The following is a 7,371-nucleotide window of genomic DNA, read 5'->3' as shown; positions in this document are numbered from 1 at the left end:
CAGGGTCAAAGGTTGGAGATAAAAGTATCAGGTTTTGGCCTACTCTAACTAGACTCCAGGCCCAAATGTGTGAGATCTTCCCTAGAGGGGGTTCCTTTTGTACTGGTTCAGTTTTCTTCTTTAGCCTCTCCCAGTAAGAGGTCCCATTCCATGCTGCTGAATTATGATACTTCGTCTCAATCGTTAAGACACTTAAAACTTGTATTTACTGTTTAACACTTGGCTGCAAGTCAAACCTTTTAAATATCTCTTTTTAAAACTTTTCCATTTTTGAAGGCTGTTAATTCCTTTCTTCCTGGGGCTCCAGTGACTGTGCATGGGTCCTCTCGGCTGACATTACAAGATTCTTGCTCCAGCTATGCCAACAGTGTGCAGTAAAACAAGAAAGAGACCTTAAAATTTACACAGAGCCTCAGAAGATGTATAAAGGCTACAAGGTATTAGCCCTGCTCTCCCCTTGGCATATTCACTGGCTTTTTGGTTGGTTTGTTTTATTTCAGCAGCTCAAACTCTTCAAATACCTAAAAGAAAAAATTAAAGCTGGTACATAAATGAACAGAGGAGCCTGGAAAGTGGTTGAGTCAGATATTTATTAATGTAAATATTAGGGTTTAAAACAATAAAATGAAGGCTGTGAGGATTATCATAGGTGCTATGGTTCAAGTCTATCCTGTCTCCGGTCACAGGGTGAGTACTTTGGCTTAACCCTGAAGGTCTACATGTGTGAAGAAAGCACCCTTCTGGTCATGGAGGGACTGTGGAGCCAAGAGACCCTGGAGGCATTCTTCTTGCACTCCTTCTCCATGGGGAAAAAGGTACTTCTTGGTTATGGATCCTGACTTCTCCACTCATTCTGCTCCTCCGTGCTTTGCTAGGCATCTGCATTCCCATGTGGTACACAAATGTGCGTGCTCCCCACACCTTCCCCAGCAATGCTCTCCTGTCTCGTCTCATGGAAGCATGCCAATTCATCTGTATTTGGCAAAGAAAACAGAGCACAATTTGAGAGGTGACCAGCACCGTGGCAGTTAGCATATAGTTTGGAGAGACCTTATTCTTAAAGGAATTAAGACTTGAGGTGGCGCAGAGCTATGTTTTTGCTCCCATGACCCCTGTTGAATCACTCCAGTCCACTGAGCAGGAGAAAAAAGCAGATCCTCCCCAGGTACTAGAGGAATAACAAATAAAAACACTAAGGATAATTGAACTGACACTTGCAGATGGATACCTAAGGTGAGGAAGTCAAGTCACATGATCTAACCTAGAGCCAGTATTTACATTGGAAGAAAGGTTCGGCTCCAAGTGCCAATTTCTACCTTAGTGCAGGAAAGCAGGATATCACAAAAAGTGGAGACAGAAAATGCCTTTTAAGTTGCCAAGCTTAGACCCTTGCCAATATTGGGTTTTCCCCGTGTGTACTGTGCGATGCTTTGTACTGTCTGGTTATAAACAATTCAGACAATAGGAACTTGGCTACTTCCCTTGGATAGTAATGTTACAAGCAGTTTGAAAGGTGCTTACTTTTTATTTTTCTATGACAGGGCAATTAAGGGAAGTCAGATGCCTGCTATGTTTGGAAGTCCCTAGAGGAATGAGGCAGTAGGAGAGTCTGCAAGTTACAGTGGTGTGGAAAAAAGGCCTTTTTTTGTAAGCTGCCAAGAAGTTCCTTGCACGAGGGCATTGGCACAGAAAGCCAAATGAACAGTGAAATCGGTGGAGGAAACGGCTGCTGACAGAACAGAAACATGGAGGGAAACTTCACAAATGGCAGATCTAGTGTGGGCAGTAATCACTAACAAGTTGGTGTAGTTGTAGAAATAGGACTTCCTGTAGATAGGGGACTGTCACAGTGGGACTATGATAAAGATGAGCTCAAAGAGACAAGAAAAGGCCAGACATACAGGAATGAGAAAAATTTCCATAGTAAAATCCTGGGGTCAGGATGTGCTGGAGTCTTGCTGGTAGTAAAGCAGCAGTAGTTGTGGGCTGGGGCAAAGAAGAAAGTCTGGGCTGGATGAGACGCAGGCAAGGAAGAAGGTAGGCAGTTTCACAATGAGGCAGTGCAATACTTGGTATACTGTGCATGCGTTGTTTGGTAAACAGGATTATTATAAGTCATTATTTTGATGTTGCTAAAGCGGGGAGATGAGACTTCTTGTCTGTGTTGCTCTACTGAAATTGCACAGTGTATTATATATCTATTAGCATTATGGTAGTGTTAATTTTCATGAAGGGGCCCACATTTTAGTAATTTTTGCAGCTGCTGTTTCATACTTTGCTTCTTTGCTTTCTATTTAGTCACTTCTTACTTCAGATGACTTACATGCCAGTTCATTTGATTTTGGTTTGAATTGAACCCGCACTAAACAGCCACACTTGTTCTCCCGTGATCTTTTGACTGAATTTTGTTTCTCTTCATTTAGTCCTGTTATTCTGATTTATTTTATCCCCTACCTATTCTGAAATTATACAACTTCCTACCAGGTCAACTACTTATAGGCCAACTCTTTTGGATAAAATGCTGCCTTGACCTTTGCCAGCCCTGAACTCGGATCCACTGGAAGCTTTGTGAAGTCAAGGAATTATGTGAGGTCCAATGCAAAGCTGCACGGTTCCCTCCTTTTGTCCAACAGTAAACTGAGGTAGGAATTAATGAAGTAACCAGAGAGCTCAGGAGAATTTCAGGAACTAAGGCACAGTCCTTCCTGGATCTCGGTTAAAAGAGCAGTTCAGTGCAATGCTGCCACTGTTGCCTTTTAAACAAGTTAAACCATGCTTCATACCTTTCCAGTTAATGAGGCCAAAATCATATACACTTCCAATAGTATTTTAAAAATCAACCCGGAGCTCTTGAATATGTTATCTCTTGATTCTTTCTGAGGCCCATATGACTTAAAATATTTAAAAATGCAATATCTATTCTGTTATTATTTTTTGTAAACTCTGTTCCTTTACATGTTTTTCTGTTTTAAGGTCTGCTTTCAGTCGGTTACTAAGCACACCTGTCAGGGGTTATAATCTTCTCTTGCATCACCATTAGAACAGAGGTTTCAAAGCAAGCAGCCTCTGACAACTACCTGACAATGCAGGGTGAATAGAAGATGTAGAAAAACTCATATTTAGAATAAAAAACTGAATTGTTTGGGAATTGACAATGTGAAAGACAAGCCATATGGCGGGTCAGAGAGAAGCTTTAGTTATATGTATGGAAGGATTTTGCTGGGCGGTTTGACAGGAGGATGCCTGTGAGTAGCTGGGCCATGGGCATTCAGAGATCAGGATGAAAAGCCAAAGTGTTACCTGCAGAATCACTGCTAATGTTGCTGTGGGAAAGAGCAAAGAGAGTGAGGGAGAAAGCGAGAGTGATTTGAGCTGAGCACTGGCGAGGAAGGGCTTGGATCTGTGAACAAAGAAACCACTTGCTGTTTGATTCCTGCTCTGCTTGCTCTCTGATTGTGTCAGGGACTGGAGCTGATGCGATTTACCTAACAGTCTTGGGTTTGCATTTGGTGTTTTGCACAGCTACATTTCAAAAAATTGGCTTCAAGTGAGGTGTTCTGCTGGGGTTTTTTCTAGCTAACTTTGCATATTGCACAGAAGATACATGCTTTTTTTTCCCCTTCCTTCTCTCTCTTTTTGCCTCCACTGCTTCTAATGGAATTTACCTCTGTAAAACTTTAAGGGAACTGGGCTAGGGTCACATCCTGACACAAAGGCAGATGAAACAACTCAGTAATTGTTATCACTAAATTACTAGGGAAGATTAATGATTCATCTCAGGAGGTGTATATATATGTGTGTGTGTGTGTATATATGTTTGTGTTAATAACTATTTTTATTTTCTTTAAAGTGCCATCAAAGAATTGAAGTCGTAAACTTCCTAGACAGCAAAATATTTTTGACCAGAAAAAGACCTGTAATGCGGTAATGCCTTTTCTCTTCCTTTCTTTCTGATGTTCCACATTTTTTGTGTAGCTTTAAAGTACATTAAATATAATTTAATACAGTGGCTATAAGAGAGCCAATGAATACTTTAAAAGAAAACCTACTGTTTGATCATCTCAAATAGAATGAAGGGGGAATACACTCAGCAAAGTCTTTCTGCAGATTTGTTTTTATTTTTAAAGCCACACTTTTTCTAGTTTGTTTTTAAAGGAAAAGAACAGACTGTTCCAGATTTGGAAAAAAATCATGAGGTCACCTGAAACAACAAAAAAAACCCCAAACATAAACACTTTCAAGTCTTGCTTCTCTCCTGAAAATGTTTCTTTTCACAAACAGGACAAAATTAATTATGTTTGAGAGACCATGACTGTTCTGATTGTATGTTTTAATAGTGCTGTGATTGTCCAGGAGTGTTCATTTGATTATATTTGAAGATGCTTTAAAGAGTCTATCCAGACATCTGAAAGATATTATTTACAGTAATTTGTCACTTATATCTGAATTCTGGCTGTAGTTTTGCTGTTCTAACTTTGGAATAACTACATTGAGGTTAATGAGCTACTTCAAATTTTACAGGTTTACTGACTGTATCATCTGTTTTTTGGTGTCTTAGCAATTTGCTGTACTTGTGGAAGGACTCTGGAGATGGCCAGAAGGTTGTCGTTGACAGCAAATACTGTTTGTAATTGTTGTGTAGTACTCAAAGGGCTTATTTGCCTTATTGTCCTCATTGGATTGATTTTATAAAAAACCCTGAAGGTGGTGTCTTTTCAACTCCTTTTCTGCCAACTTCAGTTCTCCCACACTTGCCCCTGTGCTCAGGACAAACAGGGGCAAATAGGAAACACATGGGGCCACACATAAACATAAATGGGGAAGACATGGGGCAGTAGGGAAGAAAGTAGACCTATCAGTAGCATTTCCAGGATTTAAAATTTGGCAGCGCTGTGTCGGTGAAGCACAATAAATACTTACAATATTATCAGAATTGGACTCTATATCTAAAAGAAAGGATTGGAAAAATTTGCTCAAACTTTCTGCAAAACCGTGCCCTAGAATTTGGCCTGCTTTCTTCATTAGATATACTGGTTTTTGTTGAACACTGTGAACTTAGTGAAGACACCCAAATTTGATTGATAGACTTCAAGTAGCTAGGAAATCTTCCAATTATTAGGTGAAGAAAGCTTCTTTAGCTTCAGCTATTCAATGACTCATATCAAATAACTGCTGCGATGTCCATCTACAAACTTTTCTTCCTAAACTCTCACAGACTTGGTAAAATCCTGTCTCCTCTCCATTGAAGGTCAGTCAAGGCTTCTATGGGTTTGAGATGTCACCTTGTGATCCTGACATATATTAATCACCTCTTCAGCTGCTTTAGTCTCTCACCAGTAGCAGATTTTCCAGGCCCCCTTCTCAGAGTTTAATTATTTGCCAACCTTTTAGAGTATGGTCACAAAATCTTTGTTAGTTGTTAAACATTATGTTCAAAAATTTTGCTGGTATTTGCACAGAAAACTTGGTCAGTGAATCAGAGAGAGTTGTGTTTGCACATGCTTTGTAGGTGTATATATATGGGGTGGAGGGGGAGTGTTATATGTAAGTGTATCACGGACAGGAACCCAGAGACCCCAGCAGCAATTCAGCCCCATCGCTGATAGGCTGCTATCACCCCCTCACCACCCTACATGTTGTCAGTAAATGTATCCCTTAGGTACATGTAGAAGTATATATATTTCAGAAAATAAAATTAATTTAAAAGTAATTATCATAAAAGTCAGATGGAGCTAATACAAGAAATACAATAAAAATCTATTTGTATCTTTATTTGTACCATAACTATATTTAAAAGTAAATGGAGTTAAGCCGTTTCCCTTAATAATTTTCTGCTCAATAATATAACATGAGTATCAATGCATATAAACTCAATGGGTGATTTTAGGCTTGTGCAAATGGGTACTTTCCAGCCAGAGCTTTATAATAATTATTTTCATAATTTAAATATTTTCCCCTGACATTTAGTAATTTTATATGTAGCCTTTAACTGAATTTCTAAATTAGTATGGGTTATGCTTTAATTTCATTAATGATCCTGATAGTTTCTGAGTGATCCCATTATATTAATTCTTCTTTAACAGTGAGTTATTTACTCTTTATTTCTGTAATTTTCTCTGGATATTATTATTCCTTACTCATTTGCAGCATCTAACTGATTCTGCTGATAAAGATGCAAAAAGAAAATTAAATTGCTGCCCATTTCAGGCAAAAAAAAAAAATGCTCTTAGTCTGTAGCTAAAAGAGATGTGGGCAAAAAGTTATTGTGAAAACAACAAAAAAAATCCTTTTCACGATGAGTAAAGTCGACAAGATACATATGAAAATAAAGTGCTATGGCTACAGTTTTACAGCTCAAAAATGCTGAAGTAAATTAAGATTCCAGTGGCTTAAATCTTAAATGGCTTTTTAAACTCTTTATAAAAGGTTCTCTGCAGGTTTTAGCTGTGTTTACAATTTACCACCAACTACTTGAGTGTATAAAATAATAGAGAGAAAATTTAAAGGAAAAATTGTACAAGAAGCTTTTCTTTCTAAATTTGGGCCAGTTTCAATGAGTCTGGTAATGCAGTTGCAGTTTAAAACCCTTGTGGTTCATAATGTGTGTTCCTCTCAAAAACAATTTGTGTAAACCACCTCTAAATACTAGATGTCTTCATACAGTAGGGAAAAAAGCATATTATAGACAGAAGAAGACTGGCCAGCCAAAAAAAATTATTTACAATAAGTTTCCTAATAGAAAGAATGATATTTTCACTGTGTGGTGCGGTTTTCAGTAACGTATGCATTACTAGCAATAGATTGTGCGCTGAGAATAATGACCTTCTCTTTGCGCTGTGAAAAGGGCAGAGATGATTTACATGGGGAAGATTCACAAAGACTGAGACAAAGAACAACTGATCCTGTGGACTTCTTTGTGCTTGTCCTTCATTGCAAATAAAGTTTAGCTGCACAGCTCTGCCAGCTTGGGTACCAGGTCTCCCCAAGGGACCTGCTCCCCCAAGCATTTCCTCACTCCAGCAGTGGCCTTATTTGCATTGCTGCCCCATTTTCAACTATATGTTTGCTTTCTTAATGTCATCTGTGTTCTGCATAGAAAATGAAGCTGGTTTGTGCTAGAAAGCAGGCAATAACTACAGTCCAGCATTGCTGTGGGATAGAAAATACTGGCTTTTTGAGTGATAACAGTTTAATGACTCAAAGAGAATAGTCTGTCTTATCCTTCACAGTCCAGTTGCTGCAGTCCTGCTCAAAGTATTGGACTGCAGGCCTTGGGAAAGCTCTAGATGTGTAGCTGTTACTCTCTAAACTTACATGATCTTCTAAAGATAATATACAGGTATCTGTAAAAATACAGCTGTAAAGCAACAT

The 7,371-nt window shown here is 38.7% G+C and overlaps 1 long non-coding RNA gene across 1 annotated transcript; it reads left to right on the top strand.

The window, feature by feature from the left end:
- Positions 1–651: 651 nt before the first annotated feature.
- Positions 652–3,919, top strand: LOC142059505 (uncharacterized). Its single transcript, XR_012661388.1, has 3 exons — positions 652–815; positions 2,485–2,642; positions 3,851–3,919. It is a non-coding gene; the product is annotated as an uncharacterized LOC142059505 (long non-coding RNA).
- Positions 3,920–7,371: the final 3,452 nt, after the last annotated feature.

The sequence above is a fragment of the Phalacrocorax aristotelis genome, chromosome 7 (assembly GCF_949628215.1).
Source record: "Phalacrocorax aristotelis chromosome 7, bGulAri2.1, whole genome shotgun sequence".
Taxonomy (NCBI): Eukaryota; Metazoa; Chordata; class Aves; order Suliformes; family Phalacrocoracidae; genus Phalacrocorax; species Phalacrocorax aristotelis.
This window is presented reverse-complemented; position numbering and strand designations above follow the sequence as displayed.